This window comes from Heterodontus francisci, chromosome 23 (assembly GCF_036365525.1).
Source record: "Heterodontus francisci isolate sHetFra1 chromosome 23, sHetFra1.hap1, whole genome shotgun sequence".
NCBI lineage: Eukaryota > Metazoa > Chordata > Chondrichthyes > Heterodontiformes > Heterodontidae > Heterodontus > Heterodontus francisci.
The window spans coordinates 63,932,986-63,960,598 of NC_090393.1; the positions used below are offsets into that span (position 1 = coordinate 63,932,986).

The following is a 27,613-nucleotide window of genomic DNA, read 5'->3' on the forward strand; positions in this document are numbered from 1 at the left end:
CCATTCCCAGTGTAACCTCACTCCCAGTATACCCCCACTCCCAGTGCACCCCCACTCCCAGTGCACCCCCACTCCCAGTGTAATCCCACTCCCAGTATACTCTCACTCCCAGTGTACCCCTACTCCCAGTATACCCCCACTCCCAGTGCACCCCCACTCCCAGTGCACCTCCACTCCCAGTGTAATCCCAATGCCAGTATACCCCGACTCCCAGTGAACCCCCACTCCCAGTATACGCCCACTCCCATTGTACCCCTACTCCCATTATACCCCAACACCCAGTATAACCCCATTCCCAGTATACCCCCTGCATTTCCCCACTCCATGTGTATCCCCACTCCCTGTATACCCCACTCACAGTGTAGCCTCACTCCCAGTGCAAGCCCACTCCATTATACCCCCGCTCCCAGTATACCCCCACTCCCAGTGTAGCCCCACTCCCAGTGAACCCCCACTCCCAGTGTACCCCCACCCCCAGTGTAGCCCCACTCCCAGTGAACCCCCACTCCCAGTGTACCCCCACTCCCAGTGTACCCCCAGTCCCAGTATACCACCAGTCCCAGTATAACCCCACTCCCGGTGTATCTCCACTCCCAGTGTACCCCCACTCCCAGTGTACCCCCAGTCCCAGTATACCCCCACTCCCAGTATACCCCCACTCCCAGTGTACCCCCAGTCCCAGTGAACCCCCACTCCCAGTGTACCCCCAGTCCCAGTGAACCCCCACTCCCAGTGTACCCCCACTCCCAGTGTACCCCCAGTCCCAGTATACCACCAGTCCCAGTATAACCCCACTCCCGGTGTATCTCCACTCCCAGTGTACCCCCACTCCCAGTGTACCCCCAGTCCCAGTATACCACCAGTCCCAGTATAACCCCACTCCCGGTGTATCTCCACTCCCAGTGTACCCCCACTCCCAGTGTACCCCCAGTCCCAGTATACCCCCACTCCCAGTATACCCCCACTCCCAGTGTACCCCCAGTCCCAGTGAACCCCCACTCCCAGTGTACCCCCAGTCCCAGTGAACCCCCACTCCCAGTGTAGCCTCACTCCCAGTGCAAGCCCACTCCATTATACCCCCACTCCCAGTATACCCCCACTCCCAGTGTAGCCCCACTGCCAGTGAACCCCCACTCCCAGTGTAGCCCCACTCCCAGTGAATCCCCACTCCCAGTGTACCCCCAGTCCCAGTATAACCCCACTCCCAGTGTATCTCCACTCCCAGTGTAACCCCACTCCCAGTGTACCCCCACTCCCAAGTAACCCCACTCCCAGTATACCCCCACTCACAGTGTATCTCCACTCCCAGTGTAACCCCATTCCCAGTGTACCCCCACTCCCAAGTAACCCCACTCCCAGTATAGCTCCATTCCCAGTGTATCTTCACTCCCAGTGTAACCCCACTCCCAGTGTACCCCCACTCCCAAGTAACCCCACTCCCAGTATACCCCCACTCCCAGTGTATCTCCACTCCCAGTGTTATCCCACTCCCAGTGTTTCCACGCTCCCAGTGTACCCCCACTCCCATTATACCCGCACTCCTAGTCTTCCGCCACTCCCATTATACCCCCACTCACAGTAAACTCTCACTCCTATTATACCCCCACTCATAGTATACGCAGACGCCGAGTGCACCCTTACTCCCAGTGTAACCCCACACCCAATAAGTCCCCACACCCATTATACCCATAGTCCCAGAATACCCCCCACTTCCAGTATACCCCCAATTCCAGTGTAACCCCACTCCAATAATACCCCCAATCCCACTATACCCCAACTCCCAGTGTACCCTCGCCCCCAATATACCCCAACTCCCAGTGTGCCCCTACTCCCATAATACTCCCACTTACAGTAGAACCCCATTCCCAGTATACCCCCTGCATACCCCCACTCCCAGTGTATCCCCACTCCCTGTATACCCCACTCACTGTGTAGCCTCACTCCCAGTGCAAGCCCACTCCATTATACCCCCACTCCCAGTATACCCCCACTCCCAGTGTAGCCCCACTCCCAGTGAACCCCCACTCCCAGTGTACCCCCACTCCCAGTGTACCCCCAGTCCCAGTATACCACCAGTCCCAGTATAACCCCACTCCCAGTGTAGCCCCACTCCCAGTGAACCCCCACTCCCAGTGTACCCCCACTCCCAGTGTACCCCCATTCCCAGTATACCCCCTGCATTCCCCCACTCCCAGTGTATCCCCACTCCCTGTATACCCCACTCCCAGTGTAGCCCCACTCCCAGTGAACCCCCACTCCCAGTGTACCCCCAGTCCCAGTATACCACCAGTCCCAGTATAACCCCACTCCCAGTGTATCTCCACTCCCAGTGTACCCCCACTCCCAGTGTACCCCCAGCCCCAGTGTACCCCCTCTCCCAGTGTACCCCCAGTCCCAGTGAACCCCCACTCCCAGTGTACCCCCAGTCCCAGTGAACCCCCACTCCCAGTGTAGCCTCACTCCCAGTGCAAGCCCACTCCATTATACCCCCACTCCCAGTATACCCCCACTCCCAGTATACCCCCACTCACAGTGTATCTCCACTCCCAGTGTAACCCCATTCCCAGTGTACCCCCACTCCCAAGTAACCCCACTCCCAGTATAGCTCCATTCCCAGTGTATCTCCACTCCCAGTGTAACCCCACTCCCAGTGTACCCCCACTCCCAAGTAACCCCACTCCCAGTATACCCCCACTCCCAGTGTATCTCCACTCCCAGTGTTATCCCACTCCCAGTGTTTCCACGCTCCCAGTGTACCCCCACTCCCATTATACCCGCACTCCTAGTCTTCCGCCACTCCCTTTATACCCCCACTCACAGTAAACTCTCACTCCCATTATACCCCCACTCATAGTATACGCAGACGCCGAGTGCACCCTTACTCCCAGTGTAACCCCACACCCAATAAGTCCCCACACCCATTATACCCATAGTCCCAGAATACCCCCCACTTCCAGTATACCCCCAATTCCAGTGTAACCCCACTCCAATAATACCCCCACTCCCACTATACCCCAACTCCCAGTGTACCCTCGCCCCCAATATACCCCAACTCCCAGTGTGCCCCTACTCCCATAATACTCCCACTTACAGTAGAACCCCAATCCCAGTATACCCCCTGCATACCCCCACTCCCAGTGTATCCCCACTCCCTGTATACCCCACTCACTGTGTAGCCTCACTCCCAGTGCAAGCCCACTCCATTATACCCCCACTCCCAGTATACCCCCACTCCCAGTGTAGCCCCACTCCCAGTGAACCCCCACTCCCAGTGTACCCCCACTCCCAGTGTACCCCCAGTCCCAGTATACCACCAGTCCCAGTATAACCCCACTCCCAGTGTAGCCCCACTCCCAGTGAACCCCCACTCCCAGTGTACCCCCACTCCCAGTGTACCCCCATTCCCAGTATACCCCCTGCATTCCCCCACTCCCAGTGTATCCCCACTCCCTGTATACCCCACTCCCAGTGTAGCCCCACTCCCAGTGATCCCCCACTCCCAGTGTACCCTCACTCCCAGTGTACCCCCAGTCCCAGTATACCACCAGTCCCAGTATAACCCCACTCCCAGTGTATCTCCACTCCCAGTGTACCCCCACTCCCAGTGTACCCCCAGTCCCAGTGTACCCCCACTCCCAGTGTACCCCCAGTCCCAGTGAACCCCCACTCCCAGTGTACCCCCAGTCCCAGTGAACCCCCACTCCCAGTGTAGCCTCACTCCCAGTGCAAGCCCACTCCATTATACCCCCATTCCCAGTATACCCCCACTCCCAGTGTAGCCCCACTCCCAGTGAACCCCCACTCCCAGTGTAGCCCCACTCCCAGTGAACCCCCACTCCCAGTGTACCCCCAGTCCCAGTATAACCCCACTCCCAGTGTATCTCCACTCCCAGTGTAACCCCACTCCCAGTGTACCCCCACTCCCAAGTAACCCCACTCCCAGTATACCCCTACTCGCAGTGTATCTCCACTCCCAGTGTAACCCCATTCCCAGTGTACCCCCACTCCCAAGTAACCCCACTCCCAGTATAGCCCCATTCCCAGTGTAACCCCACTCCCAGTGTAACCCCACTCCCAGTGTACCCCCACTCCCAAGTAACCCCACTCCCAGTATACCCCTACTCGCAGTGTATCTCCACTCCCAGTGTAACCCCATTCCCAGTGTACCCCCACTCCCAAGTAACCCCACTCCCAGTATAGCCCCATTCCCAGTGTAACCCCACTCCCAGTATACCCCCACTCCCAGTGTATCTCCACTCCCAGTGTTATCCCACTCCCAGTGTTTCCACACTCCCAGTGTACCCCCACTCCCATTATGCCCCCACTCACAGTAAACTCTCACTCCCATTATACCCCCACTCATAGTATACGCAGACACCGAGTGTACCGTTACTCCCAGAGTAACTCCACACCCAATAAGTCCCCACACCCATTATACCCATAGTCCCAGAATACCCCCCACTTCCAGTATACCCCCAATTCCAGTGTAACCCCACTCCAATAATACCCCCACTCCCAGTGTACCCTCGCCCCCAATATACCCCAACTCCCAGTGTGCCCCTACTCCCAGAATACTCCCACTTACAGTATACCCCCACTCCCATTATACCCCTACTCCCATTATACCCCCACTCCCAGTATAACCCCATTCCCAAATTACCTCCGTATACCCTCACTCCCAGTGTAACCCCACTCCCAGTATACCCCACTCACAGTGTATCCCTACTCCCAGTATGCCGCCACTCCCAGTATACCCCCACTCCCAGTGTAACCCCACTCCCAGTATACCTCCACTCCCAGTGTACCCCTACTCTGAGTATACTCCCACTCCCAGTGTACCACCACTCCAAGTGTACCCCCACTCCCGGCGTAACTCCACTCCCAGTATACCCCTACTTCCCGTGTAACCCCACTCCCAGTGTCCCCCGCTCCCTGTCTATCCCCACTCCCAGTATACCCACACTCCCCATGTAACCCTACTCCCAGTGTCCCCCGCTCCCTGTCTATCCCCACTCCCAGTATACCCCCACTCCCCGTGTAACCCCACTGCCAGTGTCCCCCGCTCCCTGTCTATCCCCACTCCCAGTATACCCCCACTCCCAGTGTATGCCTACTCCCAGTGTAACCCCACTCCCAGTATACTCCCATTCCCAGTGTACCCGTACTCCCAGAGTAGCCCCACTCCCAGTGTACCCCACTCCCAGTGTAACCCCACTCCCAGAATACCCCCACTCCCAGTGTAGCCCCACTCCCAGTGTACCCCCACTCCCAGTGTAGCCCCACTCCCAGTGTATCCCTACTCCCAGTGTAGCCCCACTCCCAGTGTAGCCCCACTCCCAGAATACCCCCACTCCCAGTGTAGCCCCACACCCAGTGTACCCCCACTCCCAGTGTATCCCCACTCCCAGTGTAGCCCCACTCCCAGTGTATCCCCACTCCCAGTGTAGCCCCACTCCCAGTGTAACCCCACTCCCAGAATACCCCCACTCCCAGTGTAGCCCCACTCCCAGTGTACCCCCACTCCCAGTGTATCCCCACTCCCAGTGTAGCCCCACTCCCAGTGTATCCCCACTCCCAGTGTAGCCCCACTCCCAGTGTAACCCCACTCCCAGTGTTATCCCACTCCCAGTGTTTCCACACTCCCAGTGTACCCCCACTCCCATTATACCCCCACTCACAGTAAACTCTCACTCCCATTATACCCCCACTCATAGTATACGCAGACACCGAGTGTACCGTTACTCCCTGTGTAACTCCACACCCAATAAGTCCCCACACCCATTATACCCATAGTCCCAGAATACCCCCCACTTCCAGTATACCCCCAATTCCAGTGTAACCCCACTCCAATAATACCCCCACTCCCAGTGTACCCTCGCCCCCAATATACCCCAACTCCCAGTGTGCCCCTACTCCCAGAATACTCCCACTTACAGTATACCCCCACTCCCATTATACCCCTACTCCCATTATACCCCCACTCCCAGTATAACCCCATTCCCAAATTACCCCCGTATACCCCCACTCCCAGTGTAACCCCACTCCCAGTATACCCCACTCACAGTGTATCCCTACTCCCAGTATGCCGCCACTCCCAGTATACCCCCACTCCCCGTGTAACCCCACTCCCAGTATACCTCCACTCCCAGTATACCCCCACTCCCAGTGTAACCCCACTCCCAGTATACCTCCACTCCCAGTGTACCCCTACTCTGAGTATACTCCCACTCCCAGTGTACCACCACTCCAAGTGTACCCCCACTCCCGGCGTAACTCCACTCCCAGTATACCCCTACTTCCCGTGTAACCCCACTCCCAGTGTCCCCCGCTCCCTGTCTATCCCCACTCCCAGTATACCCACACTCCCCATGTAACCCTACTATCAGTGTCCCCCGCTCCCTGTCTATCCCCACTCCCAGTATACCCCCACTCCCCGTGTAACCCCACTCCCAGTGTCCCCCGCTCCCTGTCTATCCCCACTCCCAGTATACCCCCACTCCCAGTGTATGCCTACTCCCAGTGTAACCCCACTCCCAGTATACTCCCATTCCCAGTGTACCCGTACTCCCAGAGTAGCCCCACTCCCAGTGTACCCCACTCCCAGTGTAACCCCACTCCCAGAATACCCCCACTCCCAGTGTAGCCCCACTCCCAGTGTACCCCCACTCCCAGTGTAGCCCCACTCCCAGTGTATCCCTACTCCCAGTGTAGCCCCACTCCCAGTGTAACCCCACTCCCAGAATACCCCCACTCCCAGTGTAGCCCCACTCCCAGTGTACCCCCACTCCCAGTGTATCCCCACCCAGTGTAGCCCCACTCCCAGTGTATCCCCACTCCCAGTGTAGCCCCACTCCCAGTGTAACCCCACTCCCAGTGTAGCCCCACTCCCAGTGTAACCCCACTCCCAGTGTACCCCCACTCCCAGTGTATCCCCACTCCCAGTGTAGCCCCACTCCCAGTGTATCCCCACTCCCAGTGTAGCCCCACTCCCAGTGTAACCCCACTCCCAGTGTAGCCCCACTCCCAGTGTATCCCCACTCCCAGTGTAGCCCCACTCCCAGTGTAACCCCACTCCCAGTGTAGCCCCACTCCCAGTGTATCCCCACTCCCAGTGTAGCCCCACTCCCAATGTAACCCCACTCCCATTGTACCCCCTTCCCCAGTGTACCCCTCCAGCCTGGATGGAGGGTTTTGCTAATTGCTCAGTATCTCCTGTCCTGCCTTCTCTTGCAATCTCATACCTCCCCCAACATCTGCATCCCCCACCCCCCCTTTTTTCGGACATTCCCTCATTTCTTGTTTCTTAAGTCACTGGCTGAAAAACACAATAAATCAAACAATTTCCATGTAAATGGGCTTTTCCCAGCATTCGCTGAGATTACGAGATCCTTTCACCATGGAGCTGAAGAGTCTGACTGGTTTTACTAATAATGAGTAATCTCTCTGGCACATTCACTGAATGTTAAGCCACTAATCCTCTTATTTTAAATGCTGATTGAGCTGCTGCGTTCTCGCAACTCCTTCTGTTTCCTTATTTCATAGCTTTCCATTTCCTGCTCCATAGACAAACAAAGTTTAGAATAATCAACCTGATTCTTTCTGCGATAGACATGTCACTGATTTCAGTAAGAAATAAAATGCCCCAGATGTCTGAAATTTGAGACAAAAATGGGAAAGAAAGATATTGCATTGATATAGAGCCTTTCACGGCCTCAGGACATCCCAAAGCTGATGAAGTACTTTTTTTAAAGCGTGGTCACGACTGTAATATAGGAAATGCAGCAGTCAATTTGTGCACAGCAAGCTCCCACAATGTTGGTTGAGGGGTAAGTATTGGGCAGGACACCAGGAAAAACCCACCTGCTCTTCTTTGGATATACCACGGAGCCTTTTATGATCACCTGAGAGAGTAGACAACTCATCTGATCTGAAAGATGGCACCTCTGACACTGCAGCACTCCCTCAGTACTGCACTGGAGCGTTAGCCCAGATTTTGTCCCTGGAGTGGGACTTGAACCCACAACCTTCTGACTCACAGACTAGATTTTACCCACCCTGTAGGTCACTCAATAGGACAGTCAGCATCTGTGGAGGGAAAAGGCAAGTTAACGTTTTGGGGGCATATTCTTTTCCACAACTGTTCTGATGCAGGATTACACCTGAAACCTGGCTGAACTTTATAAGTCTGCTGCCAATATTGGCAGTGGGCGATAAAAGTGGCAGCCCCTCCACTAGCATGCCAGGGTCAGGCTGCCCCCACCCCCCCAATGACATGGAGAGGACAGGCTGGATGCCACCATGAATGGCGTCAGCTGACAAGTCAGCAGGTGCTGACACCATAGTTAAACAATAGCCAGCCCTGCATTCATTCAAAATCTCTTTTAAAACATTACTGCAGGAGCTGACCAGCCAACACAGAAGCTGTTCAGCTCCATCTGGAAAACAATAGCCCTAGAAGTCGCTGGAGATGGCAGAGGGGTGAGGAAGGGTGGCCCCACAGTTCAGCAATGCCTCCATCTTCAGTCTCCTCCATGCTGCATGGGCAAGGCAGGAGGTCCTTTTCCCCAGCGATGGTAGGAAGAGGCCCTCCTGCCTGACCAAGCAAGCCTGGACAGAGATTGCAGAGGAGGTAAGCTGCCGTGGGGAGAGGCGCCAAGCCTGGATCCTGCCACAAGATGATGAATGATCTCATGCGCTCGACAAAGTTAAATGGCACTTTTTGCATGGCTCCGCTTGACCTGGGTGTCCCCACACAGAGTTGCACATGGATGCCACTGTCATGCCAAAGATAGTGAGGTCGGGCAGTGAGAAATTATGCTACATGAATGGCTGCATGTATGAAAGAACTCACTCTTGTCTGCTGCTCAGAGCATGGAACCGACATGACATGCTCAGTCTGTAGTGCAGACCGAGCTTCCCCCACTTTAGGGATGACGGTGGAAGGACAATGGCAAACATTTAAAGAGCGCGTGGATGAACTGCAACAATTGTTTGTCCCTGTCTGGCGCAAAAGTAAAATGGGAAAGGTAGCCAAACCATGGCTTACGAGGGAAATTAGAGATAGCATTAGATCCAAGGAAGAGGTGTACAAATTTGCCAGAAAAAGCAACAGACCTGAGGATTGGGAGCTTTTAGAATTCAGCAAAGGAGGACCAAGAGATTGATTAAGAAGGGGAAAATAGAGTACGAGAGCAAGCTTGCGGGGAACATAAAAACTGACTGTAAAAGTTTCTATAGGTATGTGAAGAGAAAAAGATTGGTGAAGGCAAATGTAGGTCCCTTACAGTCAGAAACAGGGGAATTTATTATGGGGAATAAAGAAATGGCTGACCAACTAAATGCATACTTTGGTTCTGTCTTCACAAAGGAGGATGCAAATATCATACCAGAAATGTTGGGGAACACGGGGCTTAGTGAGAGAGAGGAACTGAAGGAAATCAGTATTAGTAGAGAAATGGTGTCAGGGAAATTGATGATATTGAAGGTCGATGAATTCCCAGGGCCTGATGGTATGCATCCCCGAGTACTTAAGGAAGTGGCCCTAGAAATAGTGGATGCATTGGTGGTCATCTTCCAAGATTCTATAGACTCGGGAATAGTTCCTACAGATTGGAGGGTAGCTAATGTAACCCCACTATTTAAAAAGGGAGGTAGAGAGAAAGCAGGGAACTATAGACCAGTCAGCCTGACGTCGGTAGAGGGGAAAATTCAAGAGTCCATTATCAAAGATTTTATAGCTGAGCACTTGGAGAACAGTGGTAGAATCGGACAGAGTCAGCATGGATTTACGAAAGGGAAATCATGCTTGACAAATCTACTAGAATTCTTCGAGGATGTAACTAGTAGAGTTGATGAGGGGGAGCCAGTGGATGCAGTTTATTTGGATTTTCAGAAGGCTTTCGACAAAGTCCCACATAAGAGATTAGCATGTAAAATTAAAGTGCATGGGATTGGGGGTAGTATATTGCAATGGATAGAAAATTGGTTGGCAAACAGGAAACAAAGAGTAGGGACAAATGGGTCTTTTTCCGAATGGCAGGCAGTGACTAGTGGGGTACCGCAGGGATTGGTGCTAGGACCTCAGCTATTCACAATATACATTCATGATTTAGATGAGGGAACTAAATGTAATATCTCCAAATTTGCAGATGACAGCAAATTGGGTGGGAGGGTGAGTTGTGAGGAGGATGCAGAGAGGCTTCAGGGTGATTTGGACAAGTTGAGTGAATGGGCTAATGCATGGCAGATGCAGTATAATGTGGATAAATGTGAGGTTATCCACTTTGGTAGCAAAAACAGGAAGGCAGATTATCTGAACGGCTATAAACTGAGAGAAGGGAATATGCAGCGAGACTTGGGTGTTCTCGTACACCAGTCGCTGAAGGTAAGCATGCAGGTGCAACGGGTAGTAAAAAAGGCAAATGGTATGTTGGTCTTCAGAGTGAGAGGATTCAAGTGCAGGAGCAGGGATGTCTTGCTGCAATTATACAGGGCCTTGGTAAGGCCACACCTGGAATGTTGTGTGCAGTTTTGGTCTCCGTACCTGAGGAAGGATGTTCTTGCTATAGAGGGACTGCAGCGAAGGTTTACCAGACTGATTCCTGGGATGGTGGGACTGACGTACGAGGAGAGATTGAGTCGGTTAGGATTATATTCGCTGGATTTCAGAAGAGTGAGGGAGGATCTCATAGAAACCTATAAAATTCTAACAGGACTTGACAGGGTAGATGCAGGAAGGATGTTCCCGATGGTGGGGGAGTCCAGAACCAGGGATTATAGTCTAAGGATACAGGGTAAACCTTTCAGGACTGAGATGAGGAGAAATTTCTTCACCCAGAGAGTGGTGAGCCTGTGGAATTCACTACCACAGAAAGCAGTTGAGGACAAAACATTGTATGTTTTCAAGAAGGAGTTAGATATAGCTCTTGGGTCTAAAGGGATCAAAGGGTATGGGGCGAAAGCGGGAACGGGCTACTGACTTGGCTGATCAGCCATGATCATAATGAATGGTGGAGCAGTCTCAAAGGGCCAAATGGCCTACTCCTGCTCCTATTTTCTATGTTTCTATTGTTTCTTGCAGGGCGACGCAACGATTCAGCACTGCAAGCCCTGGAGATTTCCAACACTTCTGAAGAAGAGACATCCTCAAAGGACGCAAGGTCCCATGACACTTCCGCACCTTCCACCAGGGCAGATCCACCTCAGTGGGCATCTGGTCGGCTTTAGAATCTAGGTCACAAGCTGGTGAGAGCACTACATGGACCCGAATAACTGACTGAGGCTGAGACAGCCGAGGCCCCTGACAGTCGGAGGGCCCTGTTGTCAACAGTACAGGGCATGCTGGAGCTGCAGCAACAATCATGGCAACGTCTGGCGGAGATGCCACAGACCATGCGCAGCCTTGAGTGGACGATGGGGGAGTCCATCCAGGCCATGACAGCTGCCATCTCCCAGGCATTTGAGCACATGGCTTCCTCCATGGAGAGGACAGTGGCCTTCTTGGAGAACCAGATTCTATTGATTCGCGTTGGCCAGCAATCCCTCACCCTGATGATGAGCTGGATACTGCAGTGGCAGGGTGAGAGCGACATCGGGGCATGGAGACTGCCCCAGCCCCTGGTCCTTCCCCGGGGAGCAGTGTTTTTCTCATGAGCCTTGAGAGGGAGGAGGTGAGCCTGCAGCTATTTCTGCGGTCCACCCTCAAGGTGATTCCAATGTGGACACTGGTCGCTCAGCCCCTCTGCTGGTGAGTCCGGCTGCAGCAGCCACGATGTCTGATGACAGTCCTGCACTGGCACAAGAGGACCCCAGCCTCAGGCGCCCTGAGGATGACCGCTGAAGTCATCCAAAGCCAAAGGGCATCCTGATCAGCATACCGCCTCCAGTAAAGCTGTTCGTGCAGAAGTGGCACCGTGAAGGAGCACCTGCAAATGTTTCAAAAAGACACCACGACACAAATGGGCTTTCACGAGTGACACAGCAATGTATCATTTGTTCTCAATAAATGTGATTCACTAATGTGTGTCGTTTTTCTGTGTGAATGACGTGTGCCAGCATCTACCGATCATGACTCCTCCATTACATCATTGGCCTGACAGAACTGCCAATGTATTGAATAACATCATTGCCATGCTAGTAATACTAATGTGCCACTGATACAGTAACATGGACAATGGATCAGTCTGCTGCGGACAGTAATAGTGGAGACAAAGATGTTGCATCTGCGGACTGCTGCACAACAGGTGAACGAGGGTGGTGTGTGGCTTGCAGAGGATATGGTGCACTTCATGGTCTGGGACATGCTGGGCAATAAGGCGTTGTGGTGCATCCCTTACCTGCTGCTCGCCCTGCATGCGCTTCCTGGATGCTGTCTGTCCTCCCATGCGCCTTTCCTGCTGCATGCCCTGTGCATTCTCATCGTCCGAGGAATCCTGCTTACATATCTCCTCATCCTGCAAGGCCTCCCCGCTATTTAGTGCAAAGTTGTGCAGAGCACAGCAAACAGCAACTACACAAGCAACCCTTTCCGGTTTGTACTGCAGGGCCCCACCCGATCCATCCAGGCAGCAGAAGCGCATTTCCAGCTTGCCGATCGCCTGCTCAATTCTGGCTCTTGTCGTGCCATGACAGGCGTCGTATCTCTCTTCTGCATCACTGGTGGGGTGTCTTTCATGTCTGCAAGGGGTAGCCCTTGTCTCCAAGAATCCACCCCTCCATCTGATCCATTTCAGTGAACAGCAACGGCAGCTGCGACTGGTGCAGGATGAAGGCATCATGGCAGCTGCCTGGAAAGCGGGCACAGATTTGCATGAAGCGTTTCCGGTGATCACATACCAGCTGCACATTGATTGAGTGGAAGCCCTTATAGTTTACGTATGCAGCTGGTCACTCGGTGGGAGCCTTGATGGCCACATGGGTGTAGTCTATAACCCCTTGCACCTGAGGGAATCCCGCGATGGAGCCAAATCCAATGGCCTTTTGGGCCTGGCTCTCAGGGTCTGTCCCGAAGCAGATATAGTCACCGGCCCTCTGGTACAGGGCATCAGTGACCTCCCTGATGCAGCGGTGCACTGCTGACTGTGTCACTCCACATAGGTTGCCGGTGGGTACCTGAAATGATACAGAGGCATAGAAGTTAAGAGCCGCTGTCACTTTGAGGGCCACAGGCATAGGATGTCCCCCAAAGCCCATTGGCTGCAGGTCATCATTGAGCAGGGCACAATCGCCTCTGACACTGGTGCTCAGACGTCTGCAGGTATATTATGCGGGACCTGTAGATGTGCAGAGTTCTGTAGTGCTGAGTTCGCCTTGCGGGACGCTACCGCTCTCGTCCGGGGCCTTCCACATGGGCTGCACCTGCCTCTTGGTTCTGCCTCCGGCGGATATGGCTCCTCACAGAACGTGGATCAATGAAGACAGGGTATACCATCCCCATCTCAATGTTGCAGTTGAACTCGGTTCTTTCAGTACTTCAAAGGCACCTAACCGGGCAAAGTAGGATGTGGATTGGTACATCAGCTGCGTATATGCATCAACTATATGGTGTAGCATGGCATTGCCTGTCTTAGCTTTCAATAAGAGTGGGGTAGCATGATGACATTCAGATTGTTGCAGTTGCATGGATTGGCCCACCAGCGATATTACCTTTAACCACCTACCATTTGTGGCCCCCACCCCACACAAAGGGTTCCTGGAGTGCCATTGTTCCTTCACTCCCCCAAACATTCAGGGGTGCAGAGTGGCCCCCTTTACGGAGGGAGGGTACACAAATACAGAGTTGAGACCCCTTTAATACCCTCCCCCACCCACCTCCCTACATGAATATAGAGGTAAGACCCCTTTAATACCCACCGCCACCCACCTCCCTTCATGAATACAGAGCTGAGACCCCTTTAATACCCTTCCCCACCCACCTCAGTACACGAATGCAGAGGTAAGACCTGTCTTGCAACATTCTCCCACTTACCTTCACAGGCTCCAAGCACTGCCACCTCTGTTCCACCGGCTTTTATTGGTCAGGAATGGGAAGGCACATGAGAGCTGCCCGTTCAGCTGAATATTCAAAACTGATTGCTCACTCGCAGCGGGATGCATAATTTGGCATGGGAAGTACCTCTTTGCATATTTAAATTGTGGTCCCGTCATCGAGCGGCAGGGGGGTGCCCCCATGAGGCCTCGCCGCTGCCGGGAAACCCAATGTAAGATCCAGGCCCTTAACTAGTCTCACTTCTCCAACAATAGTGACCAACCCCACTCATGAATATTCTCTGTTTATGCCACTGATGTTCTCTGTTGATGGTAAAAATTCATCCCTGGTTTAAAGGTGACTTTTATTTGTTACAAAAGACAGGAAGTGCTATGCTCCTGCACCCAGCTGCCCACTGTTCTAACTTTGAACTATTTTTAAAAATGACTATCAGGAAAAAACATCCCCACATCTGGCACTTTAAACAATTGGAGAGTCTGTAAGCACTGAGCATATGTGAACTAATAATAAAGGAAGAATCCTTTAATGTCGAAAGGAAATGATTGTGAAGAAATGCAGACAACAGCAAACTGTTTCCCAGGTTTAAATCCTCCTTTGTTCAGCATTTCTGAGCAAAACCTTCCATCAGATGTTCCAAAATCAGGGGAAGCACAAACCAGACCTGGACAGGGCTGGGCAGAAAGACATGTTCTTAAAGTGTATTAAAGGAAATGTTTTCAACAATGTAGTGAACTATTACAGCACTGTTTCTCTTGGCCATCATTTCGAGGCCCTGGTGGCTTCAAAGCCTTGGGAACATTGCCATTAATGAAGGAAGAAAGATTTCCATTTATATAGAGCCTTTCACATCCTCAGGATGTGCCAAAGCTCTTTACAACCAATGAACTCCTCTTCGCATCGTGCCACAGGCTCTTTTACATCCACCTATGCGGGCAGACGGAGTCTCAGTTTAACAACTGATGTGAAAGTCAGTGGCCCCGATATTAACTAGAAGACCTGCTGGAAGCAGGGCTCCCCCTAATAGCACACAGGAAACACAGAGATATGTTAAGTCCATCTGTCAATGTTCTTCTTTAATACCGCCACTTTTCTACCATTTTACTTCCATGGTTGCCGTCCAATCAGTGGCAGCTAGTACGATGAGGACCCGTGTGACCCGGTCTCAGCTCCGGTATTTAAAGGGCTAATCCAAAATGCAAGCTGAAGGAGTTGGAATTGGGAAGCAGAGAGAAGCAACAGTGATAATGGAGCCCAGAGGCAAAGTCTGCACCCCACTTCACTGACACTCCCCTGGATATGCTGCCGGGGGCTGTGAAGAGTAGGAGAGAGTCCAACCCGGCCAATTACCGCCCCATCAGCCTACTCTCTCTCATCAGTAAAGTGATGGAAGGTGTCATCAACAGTGCCATCAAGCGGCACTTGCTTAGCAATAACCTGCTCAGTGATGCTCAGTTTGGGTTCCGCCAGGGCCACTCATCTCCTGACCTCATTACAGCCTTGGTTCAAACATAGACAAAAGAGCTGAACTCAAGAGGTGAGGTGAGAGTGACTGCCCTTGACATCAAGGCAGCATTTGACCAAGTATGCCATCAAGGAGCCCTAGCAAAACTGAGGTCAATGGGAATCAGGGGGAAAACTCTCCGCTGGCTGGAGTCGTATCTAGCACAAAGGAAGATGGTTGTGGTTGTTGGAGGTCAATCATCTGAGCTCCAGGACATCACTGCAGGAGTTCCTCAGGGTAGTGTCCTAGGCCCAACCATCTTCAGATTAGATTAGATTAGAGATACAGCACTGAAACAGGCTCTTCGGCCCACCGAGTCTGTGCCGAACATCAACCACCCATTTATACTAATCCTACACTAATCCCATATTCCTACCAAACAGCCCCACCTGTCCCTATATTCCCCTACCACCTACCTATACTAGTGACAATTTATAATGGCCAATTTACCTATCAACCTGCAAGTCTTTTGGCTTGTGGGAGGAAACCGGAGCACCCGGAGAAAACCCACACAGACACAGGGAGAACTTGCAAACTCCACACAGGCAGTACCCGGAATCGAACCCGGGTCCCTGGAGCTGTGAGGCTGCGGTGCTAACCACTGCGCCGCCACTGTGCTGCTTCATCAATGACCTTCCTTCAATCATAAGGTCAGAAGTGGGGATGTTCGCTGATGATTGCACAATGTTCAGCACCATTCATGACTCCTCAGATACTGAAGCAGTCCGTGTAGAAATACAGCAAGACCTGGACAATATCCAGGCTTGGGCTGATAAGTGGCAAGTAACATTCGCGCCAGACGAGTGGCAGGCAATGACCATCTCCAACAAGAGAGAATCTAACCATCTCCCCTTGACATTCAACGGCAATACCATCGCTGAATCCCCCACTATCAACATCCTAGGGGCTACCATTGATCTGAAACTGAACTGGAGTAGCCACATAAATACTGTGGTCACAAGAGCAGGTCAGAGGCTAGGAATCCTGTGGCGAGTAACTCACCTCCTGACTCCCCAAAGCCTGTCCACCATCTACAAGGCACAAGTCAGGAGTGTGATGGAATACTCTCCACTTGCCTGGATGGGTGCAGCTCCAACAATACTCAAGAAGCTCGACACCATCCAGGACAAAGCAGCCTGCTTGATTGGCACCCCATCTACAAACATTCACTCCCTCCACCACCGACGCACAGTGGCAGCAGTGTGTACCATCTACAAGATGCACTGCAGCAACGCACTAAGGCTCCTTAGACAGCACCTTCCAAACCCGTGACCTCTACCAATTAGAAGGACAAGGGCAGCAAATACATGGGAACATCACCACCTGCAAGTTCCCCTCCAAATCACACACCATCCTGACTTGGAACTATCTCGCCGTTCCTTCACTGTCGCTGGGTCAAATCCTGGAACTCCCTTCCTAACGGCACTGTGGGTATACCTACCCCAAATGGACTGCAGCGGTTCAAGAAGGCAGCTCACTACCACCTTCTCAAGGGCAATTAGGGATGGGCAATAAATGCTGGCCCAGCCAGCAACGCCCACATCCCATGAACGAATAAAAAAAAAGAAACCTGCTGCTGACACCAAGATGGGGGAAGTGACCCAGTGCCACGCTCCTGGATCCAGGGTAGGAAGTGCTTTAATAACCTAAGCAGGTCAGGAAAGGTGTAAACAGTGGCACATTCCCCTACATCCTGCTGTGTCCATCACCCCCACCTCCCCAACCCCACACTCTGCCTTATCAAGCCAACTCCATAACATCACTCTTCACATCCACTTACCATGCAAGTTAGCCATCATTCTCTTTCCATGCACTTTCCCAAATCCCCACTTATCCATTCACCATTCCCACTCACTCTCATCCTTACACGATTTCATACTTCTCTCTCATAGTCACCTTCCATCCATGCTCACATACCATCACTTTCACTCATAGATTTGACTTTTCTCCCATTGCAGTTGAACAGAACAGAACAATAAGACAACTAGGGATGGTCCTCCACAGATCACACAGTTGACAAGTGTAGAGGAGGAGGTGTTGGAGATCAATGGAGTTTTGGTGTCCGCGGCCATTGGAGATGGGGTGATGGGGACCTCCCAGTGGCACAATTAAATAAAAGCCACCCACATGCCATACAACACTCAGTCATGTTAACATAACATAAGAAATAGGAGAAGGAGTGGACTCTACGGCCCCTCGAGCCTGCTCCACCATTCAATGTGATCATGGCCGATCTTCTGCCTCAACTCCACTTTTCCGCCTGCTCCCCATATCCCTTGATTCCCTGAGAAACCAAAAATCTGTCTCTCAGCCTTAAATATATTCAATGATGGAACATCCACAACCCTCTGGGGTAGAGAATTTCAAAAATTTACAACACTTTGAGTGAAGAAATTTCTCTTCATCGCAGTCCTAAATGATCAGCCCCTTATCCTGAGATTGTGCCCCAGTGTTCTAGATACTCCAGCCAGGGGAAACAACCTCTTGGTGTCTACCCTATCCAGCCCCTTCAGAATCTTGTATGTTTCAATTAGATCACCTCTTATTCTTCTGAACTCCAGAGAATTTCGACCCAATTTACTCAGCCTTCCATCATAGGACAGTCCTCTCATCCCAGGAACCAATCTACTGAATGTTCACTGCCTCCAATGCAAGTATATCCTTCCCTATATATGGAGACCAAACCTGCGCACAGTACTCCATGAGTGGTCTCAAACCCTGTACAATTGTAGCAAGACTTCCTTTTTCTTGTACTCCAATCCCCTTGCAATAAAGGCCAACATGCCACTTGCTTCCTAATTGCTTGCTGTACCTGCATGCTAACTTTCTGTGTTCCTTCTTTTTACAAGTATACCCAAGTCTCTCATCAACATTTAGAAGTTTCACACTTTTTAACACCTGAGCAGAAATGATGAAGGATCGTTGTCCTGAAACATTAACTCTGTTTCTCTCTCCACAGATGCTACCCGACCTGCTGAGTATTTCTGGCATTTTTCTGTTTTTATTTCAGATTTCCAGCATCTGCAGTATTTTACTTTTATGAAAGAGTAAACCAAGATTGTTTACTCACTGAACCTGAAAAAACTGAGAAAGTCTGAGAATTCGAGGAACACCGAGCCATTGAGAGGGTTGCAACTTTGCATCATCGTAGCAGAGTGCGAAAGTCAAGACATGAGACCCGTCACCCTCTGCCAAATCCAGCCCACAGCCTCAGCCTTAGTTTTTAAATTGGCACAGGAGGGCCTGAGGCAGGGTTTAAAAGAAAAGAGCAAATGAAACTCATTGGTGTCTTGGTCAAGGTGCATTTGAAAAGGTGGTACTGGACAACCCGTTGCTATTTTGCAATCCTTTTTAGTTCAAGATCACCTTCAAGTGCATCAAAGAGCTATCCGTAATTTGGAATGGAAAATCATTGATGTGGATTCAGCTGAAAGTGAAGAATATGACTAAGTCTTGGACTTTGTATTTGTGGGATCTGTTCTTGCTGGAAGACACATCATTGTTTCTCAGACTGATGCAGCAAATCCTTTCTTTGTCCCAGAGGTGGAATGCAGTTGGAGTAACTGTTGTTTTAATAACTTGCAATTATCAGGGTTGGATATTATGTAAATAATGAATGCAACAATCTAGAGCTGTGTGAAAACCCTCCTGTGAAAGCAGATTTCTCTAAACTTCAGCAAGACATTCTGGCATCAAATCCACAAGTGTCTAAGATTGATGTCAACTGGGATAGCAAGTAGTGAAAACATAGATGATTCTGAATGCACAAGTGCTCATATAGAATCCATTCTTTCCGCAAGTATGTTGGCTTCAGCTTCAAAGGGTTTCAAAGTGACATCAGGGAAAGATAGAAAAAGGTTAAAGCTAAAGGCACTATATCTGAGTGCATAAAGTATTCTCAACAAGATAGATAAATTAGTAACACAGATAGAAATTAAGAGGTTTGATCTAAAATCCATCATAGGGACATGGTTGCTGAATGACCAAAGTTGGGAACAAAATATTCCAGGATACTTACCATTAAGATGAGATCGGCAAAACAGAAAAGGAGTAGGGATAGCCCTGATAATACAGAATGGGATAAAAACATTAGAGAGAATGAATCTTAGCCCAGAAACTCAAGACGTAGAATCAATTTGGTTGGAGCTAAGAAATAGCAAGGGGCAGAAAACCCTGGTGAGAGTTGTTTATAGACGCCCTAAAAGTAGTTGTAGTGTTGGGAAGAGTATAAATCATGAAATAAGAGGTACATGTAATAAGGGTAATATAGTAATCACGGGGGACGTTAATTTTCATGTAGACTGGGCAAACCAGATTTGTACTAATAGTGGGGACAGCGAGTTCATGGAATGTATACAAGATAGTTTTCTAGATCAGTATGTTGAGATCCAACTAGGGAACAGGCTATTTTGGATCTAGTATTGTGCAATGAGGAAGGGGTAATTAATAACCTTATAGTAAAGGGGCCTCTGGGAAGAGTGATCATAATAGGTCATTTTCAACTTGGCAGGCAGTAACTGCCAGAGTACTACAAAGATCTGTGCTTGGGCCTCAACTATTTACAACCTATGTCAATGACATAGATGAGCCGACCAAGTGTAATATCCAAGCTTGCTGACAATATAAAGTTAGGTGGGAAAGTAAGTTGTGAGGAGGACGCAAAGAGGCTGCACAATGATATGGACAGATTAAGTGATTGGGCAAAAACATGACAGACAGAATACAATGTGGAGAAGTATGAAGTTATCCATTTTGGAAAGAAAAATAGAAAAGCAGAATATTTTTTAAATTTTGAGAGACTGTGTACTGTTGTTTTTCAGAGGGATCTGGGTATCCTTGTACATGAATCACAGAAAGTTAACAAGCAGCTACAGCAAGCGATTTGGAAAGCAGGTAGCATGTTAGCTTTTATGACAAAGGGAATGGAGTGTAAGAGTAAAGAAGTCTTACTACAATTACACAGAGCATTAGTGAGACCACACCTGGAGTATTGTTTTTTTATATTCTTTCATGCGATGTGGGTATTGCTAGCAAGGCCAGCATTAGTTGCCCACCCCTAATTGCCCATGACACTGAGTGGCTTGTGAAGCCGTTTCAGAGGGCAGTTAAGAGTCAACCACATTGCTGTGGGTCTGGAGAGACATGTAGGCCAGACCGGGTAAGGATGGCAGATTTCCTTCCCTAAACAACATTAGTGAACCAGATAGGTTTTTATAACAATTAATGATAGTTTCATAGCACTATTACTGAGACAATCATTCAATTCCTGATTTATTTAACTTATTAATTGAATTTATTAATTAATTGAATTTAAATTCTACCAGCTGCCATGGTGGGATTTGAACCCATGGCAGTGGCGCACCGGCAGGTCAGAAGTGGGGATGTTCCCTGATGATTGCACAATGTTCAGCACCATTCGCGACTCCTCAGATACTGAAGCAGGCCGAGTAGAAATGCAGCAAGACCTGTATATTATTCAGGCTTGGGCTGGTAAGTGGCAAGTAACATTCGCGCCACACAAGTGCCAGGCAATGACCATCTCAAACAAGAGAGAATCTAGCCATCTCCCCTTGACATTCAATGGCATTAGGAACACCGGATTTCCCACTATCAACATCCTGGAGGTTACCATTGACCAGAAACTGAACTGGAGTAACCATATAAATACCATGGCTACAAGAGCAGGTCAGAGGCTAGGAATCCTGCGATGAGTAACTCACCTCCTGACTCCCCAAAACCCGTCCACCATCTACAAGGTACAAGTCAGGAGTGTGATGGAACACTCTCCACTTGCCTGGATGGGTGCAGCTCCAACAACACTCAAGAAGCTTGACACCATCCAGGACAAAGTATCCCACTTGGTTGGCACCCCATTCAGAAACATTCACTCCCTCCACCACCGAAGCACAGTGGCAGCAGTGTGTACCATCTACAAGATGCACTGCACCAACTCGAAGGCTCCTTCGACAGCGTCTTCCAAATTCGCGACCTCTCCCACCCAGAAGGACAAGGGCAGCAGATGCATGGGAACATCACCACCTGCAAGTTCCCCTCCAAGTCACACACCATCCTGACTTAGAACTATATCACCGTTCCTTCACTGTCGCTGGGTCAAACTCCTGGAACTCCCTTCCTAACAGCACTGTGGGTGTACCTACCCCACATGGACTGCAGCGGTTCAAGAAGGCAGCTCAATGGCAGTAAATGCTGGCCTAGCCAGCGACACCCACATCCCATGAACGAATGAAAAGAAAGGAAGTTGCGGAGGCTGTGAGCAGCAGGAGTGTGGTGTCTAGGACCTGGATACAGCATCAGGAAAGGTTTGATTTCCTGGAAAGATGAGTGATGCACCACTCTAAGGTAGCATCGATGTGGATGTGGAAAAGATGTTTCCCCTTGTGGGAGAATCTAGACCTAGGGGTCCCTATTTAAAATATTTAAAAATAAGGGGTTGCTCATTTAAGACAGAGATGAGGAGAATTGTTTTCTCTCTGAGGGTTGTGAGTCTTTGGAACTCTCTTCCTCAAAAGGCATTGGAAGCAGAGTCTTTAAATATTTTTACAACAGAGGTAGATAGATTCTTGATAAGCAAGGGGGTAAAAGGTTATTGGGGCTAGATGGGAATGTGGAGTCGAGATTACAATCAGATCAGCCATGATCTTGTTGAATGGTGGAGCAGGCTCGAGGGGCCTAGTGGCCTGCCCCTGCTTCTAATTTGTATGTTCGTATGTATGTACGTATGATCACTCTCTGACTTCCTCAGCAATTGCCCCCGCAGCATTCCTCTAACCAACACATCGTGCAGTTCCACACATTCCTTTGTCTCCAGGCACCTTCTCAAATTTGAGCAGCCAATATTCTCTCTCATCCTCTTGCCCTCTCACGCATATCCCTCCCAGTCACCCTCCTCCAATGTTTTCATTCCATCCTCAGCACACATTCCACTTCTCACACTCATAACTCTCTGCCTTCTCTCATTGCATAAGAGAGCGCACAACTCCAAGGCGAGGCAGTGAACCGGGGGTGGACCTGCAGTACTGGCCACCATGACCGCATTGGAGGACAACGTTCCGGAGATTGACATGGTGACAGACACGCAATGGAGAGATGGGGGTGGCCCAGAGGCTTGGTGGCTGCATTAGATGCTGCACTGCCACCTGGCACTCAACAATCACTCATGTTGCATTCATGTCACCATTAATTGAAATGTCATGTTATGCACTATATTGAGTTTAAGCCCTTTTCACATATCAGCATCAACTCATTTCTTTTATCTCCTACAGGTCCTCCATTGGTAATGGAGGAGTTGATGAAGGGTCAGGCCGAGGAGTCCTCAGAGGAGGGCGAGCACTCTGAGGATGCACTCTGATAGGACTCATGCACACCTTCCACCTGTCCAGATACATACACCTCGGTGCTTACTGCAGTAGAGATAGCTAGGTTGTCACATTGCGAGGGGAGCACATCACATATGAGCAGGAGCAGCTGTAGGCAATAGGGACAAAAGTGGAAAGTCCCCATCAGAGGTTGCAGGGCACTTCACAGTCTGCTCATCTGGACATAGATGCTGAGTCTCGGAGATCATCCATGAAAAGTGAACTTGTGGAGCAGCAACGGGGAATATGTTTCTTTCTGTCAGCATTTCGAGAGGCAGGGTGCACGCATGGAGGGAGATTGGAGTCCATTTCTAGCATGAGTGCCATGATGTCTCAGGCCTTTCTGCTGATGTCCACCTCCATGAAAAGAGTGGCCAACTGCATGGAGCACCAGATGCAGCAGACAACTGGGTGCATGCTCACCCAGACCAATGGCCTGCACACTCAGTCTGTCATTTTACATGGGATGGAGCAAAGCCCCACATTGGTGGCTCAATGTCTCACTGACATGCAGCCAAGTGCCGTCCAGTTCTTGATTCGCAGGGAAGTGAAGGTATGCCATGACGGAAGATGGAGAAAGGGCACATGTCAGTAGAGACCTGTCTCGAGGCGCTTCCACTTCTCATCCCTTGTCATCTCCTCAGACAGTGCTGCACATGCTGCCTCCTACCCCAATGACCAAGTCTGCCCTTGCACAATTGCAGGTAGCACAGTCTTTGGTGAGGCCTTCACAGGCTCCAAAAACCCAGAGGGCGTCACCCACAAGCATCTTACGTCTCAGAGCAGGGGGTGAGCAGCATGCCTCCAGCTGAACTGAAGCAACAAAGGTTGTACCATGTAGGAGTAAGAGGAAGCTTTATAAATAGAGGTATCGAGTACAAAAGCAAGGAAGTTATGATGAACCTTTATAAAGCCCTGGTTCGGCCTCAACTGAAGTATTGTGTCCAATTATGGGCACCAGTCTTTAGCAAGAATGTGACGGCTTTAGAGAGGGTGTATTAAAGGTTTATGAGAATGATTCCATGGATGAAGAACTTCAGTTATGTGGATAGATTGGAGAAGCTGGTTCTGTTCTCCTTGTAGAAGAGAAGACTAAGAGGAGATTTGATAGAGATGTTCAAAGTCATGATGGGTATGAACAGAATAGATAGGGAAAAACTGTTCCCATTGGCAGAAGGGTTGCGAACAAGAGGACACTGAACAGCAAAAGGCAACACGAGGAAAACTTTTTTACACAGTGAATGGTTAGGATCTGGAATGCACTGCCAGAGAGTGTGGTGGAGGCAGATTCAATCGAGGCTTTCAAAGGAGCACAGACTTTGGTGGGACATTCACGGACTCCAAAAATATGAAGTGAAAAGATTTGCAGGGTTAAGTGGAAAAGGCAGGAGAGTGGGACTAGGTGAGTTGCTCCTGCAGAAAGTCAGCACAGACATGATGAGCAGAATGGTCTCCTTCTGTGCTGTAACCATTCAATGGGTGGTATTTTATGCTCTCCCCCGTGGTGAGCTTGGATGGGGGGAGGGTATTTAATCAGGTGGGATGGTGGCGGGTGGGGACACAGTGGAGGAAGAGGAAAAGGGAGGAGGAGGAGGGATCCGGGACCCCTTCGTTCTGGACAGGCGGTCAGTGACCAGATACTCAGTCTTTGGTTCCCCTGAAATCTCATCATCACATCACCATTACTCCACAATTCCCCAATTCCCCACATTCCCATCCCTCTGCTACGGACCATCACTGCATCCTTTTGGCCAAAATCCTGAAATAAAAGACACCAGCAAAAAACCATTCCATAACAATTTTATCCAAGATTTTCAATAATACATACTAACCTCAACTAGTCACCCTTGTGTATTTCCTTAGTGCCAGTCTTCCGTGCGCCTTTGCCTGGTTTTGTGCTCCGACACAGTGCTAGCTCTTGTGGACGGCTGCTGGTGTTCAGTGGAGGAGACTACAGATGGCCTTGTAGGATGACCTCGAGCAGCTCTGGACTTTGAGAGCCCGACTTTGGACTGCATTACCCTGAAATTCAGCTGGCTGGTTGAAAGGCAACAGCAAAGGGCACTGGTGAGTTGCAGTGGTGGGAGTCCGAATGCTGAGAGAGGACAGCAGGCTTGTGCACCATGGAGTCACTGCCACTCCCCTGGAGTGGCGTCTCAGCAAGCTTAGTAATCTGCTGGAGTACAGATTGCTGGTCTGCTGTGAAACCCTGAAAGACCCTTTGGATGCTGGTATCTGCAGTATGATGGCAGCGAGCGTGAATCTCATGATGCTAGCCCGAGCTTCCACTGCAGCACTCAGACACTGAGTTGCTTTTGCTTGTGCTACAATGGAATCTGAGACACGGATCATCAGAAGCTGCAGCACCTGCTGGGTCCAAACAGACAGGGTCTCTTTTCTCTGGAAAATCGAAGGCTGAGGGGTGACCTCAGAGAGGCCTTTAAAATTATGAAAGGTTTTAGAACCATAGAAAAGTTACAGCACAGAAAGAGGCCATTCAGCCCATCGCGTCTGTGCCAGCTGTAAAAACTAGCCACCCATTCTAATACCACCTACCAGCACCTGGTCTGTATGCTTGCAGGTTACAGCACTTCCGGTGCATGTCCAGGTACCTTTTAAATGAGTTGAGGGTTTCTGCCTCCACCACCGATCTGGGCAGTGAATTCCAGACACCCACCACCCTCTGGGTGAAAAAGTTTTTGATAGACTGGATACAGAGAGAGTGTTTCCTCTTGTGGGGAGGAACATATCTAGAGGCCATTGATACAAGATAGTAACTGAAAAATCCAACAGGTAATTCAGAAGAAACTTCTTCACCCAGGGAGTGGTGAGAATGTGGAAAACACTACCTCAGGGAGTGGTTGAAGTGAATAGTATAGATGCACTTAAGGGGAAGCTAGACAAACATATGAGGGAGAAGGAAATAGAGGGTTACAATCGTAGGTTTAGATGAGGAAAGATGGGAGGAGGCTCGAGTGGAGCATAAACGCCAGCATGGACTCATTGAGCAGAATGGCCTGTTTCTGTTCTGTATATCCTATGTAATCCTATCTAAGTGGTGTCATGGAGTTGGCCACCACTTTCACGCTGAACAGGATGGGTTCCCAGCTCTGTGTGAAAGCCTGTGCCAAGTTGGAGCCATTCTTCTCTTTCTCTTGCAGCTCAAGGTGGCCCATAACAGGAGGGAGCAGCAGCGAACCGGGAGGGAACAAGCACACTTGCATTATCTGAGCCCTCTGGAGGAGACAAGCTCCTTCACCGTGGCAAGAGGCTCTGCCAATGCACCAAGTATTGCGGTGGGCATGCCCATCAGCATTGTCCTGTACGCTGCTCCTTCGAAGTCCTCGTCTGAGTCATCTGCAGCGGAACTTGTCTGCGCCCTCACCCTCTGATGGCACATGAACTGTCCTTTCCCCCTGGCCTGGCTGCAGCCCACTCGTGCCCGGTGACTCACCACGCACTTTTCCAGACTCTGGACCACCTTTCTAAAGTACATGCAATGCCAGTGTCTGGGCTGGTGGCTGTGAGTGTCAGATCAAGTCACGGTGCTTCTTCCTCAGAGGCCTGTAGCAGCTCTTGTCCTTCCTCATGAGGCTGCACTGTTTGGCCAGGCAGCAGCTCTTGATGTGTCTGAAAACAGAAATGCAGAAGGGGAGTGTTGGAGTGAGGGAAGGGGCATGTTGGTGGGGTGGAAAGCAGGGGGTCTATGGACACACCATCTGCAGCTTGCACTTCATGCCAGTGAACAGGATGAGGGGGGAACACACCATCATCTGAAGGTTCTCGGCAATGCTGGATTCAACGGCTTTGGTCACAGCTGGCCTGATGATGGGGAGCAGCGTCTCCTCCAGAGGGCTCAGAAGATGCAGGTGTACTTGTCCCCCGTCAGTTTTCTGCTGCTCCCTCCATTTATGGGCTACCTGGTCCTGCAAGAGAGAGAGGGAAGTGTGTTTGAGTGATTGTGTTGCAATGTGTTTGAGTGATGTTCCTTCTATAGCTGAATAGCTGGAGGCATGTGGAAGCAGCGAGATGTGGGTGTGAAGCTGGCAGCATTGGTAAGTGTGTGAGGGTTAGGTGGAGTCTGTGAATATTGCTGATTGCTGATGGGTGAGTGTTAGGGATGTGATGTATTGAGCGGTGGGAGAGGTGGATGGAACAGTGGGTAGGAGATGCCCTTTGAAGATGCATTCACTGACCATGACCACTCGTATGAGGTCATTGAACTTTCTCTGACACTGCAGCCAGGTCCTCAGGGCCAGACTCCGGGAATTGACATCCCAGGCCACCTGCAGAAGGATGATGTCTCTCCTTTCCACCTCCATTGCTAAGGCATCCAGCACTGAATCCAAAAACCTGGGAACCCTCTCTCTGGCCTGTTACCCCATTTGCTGTGCTTTTCCTTCAAGCCAACCTTCCAGAGACAGTTGCAGCAGCTTCTGTTGCATTAGTTCAGTTCCTCTTTAAGAGGGACAGGCTAGCTATGAGTCATTCTAGCCATGCACACACCTGTGCCCATGCTGAACCTGCAGCCAGTCAGCAGTGTGTTTTGCACTGGGCTGCACGCTGAAAGCATTTAGCTGAGCAGGTAGCATGATGTTTATGTGCTGTCTGTCTCAACAGGACCGGGCATGGGGTAATCATGAATCACGTTCCCCGTGCCCAATGTCAGGCTTAAGCCAATTATTTTCCACCATGTGCTTTAATGAGATCACCTCTCATTCTTCTAAACGCCAGAGAGTGGAGGCCGAA

General features: G+C 50.5%; 1 pseudogene; it reads left to right on the forward strand.

Annotated features, from left to right (window-relative positions):
* The first annotated feature begins 14,167 nt into the window (after nucleotides 1-14,167).
* LOC137382934 (histone chaperone ASF1 pseudogene) lies at nucleotides 14,168-19,379 on the forward strand (annotated as a pseudogene).
* Nucleotides 19,380-27,613: the final 8,234 nt, after the last annotated feature.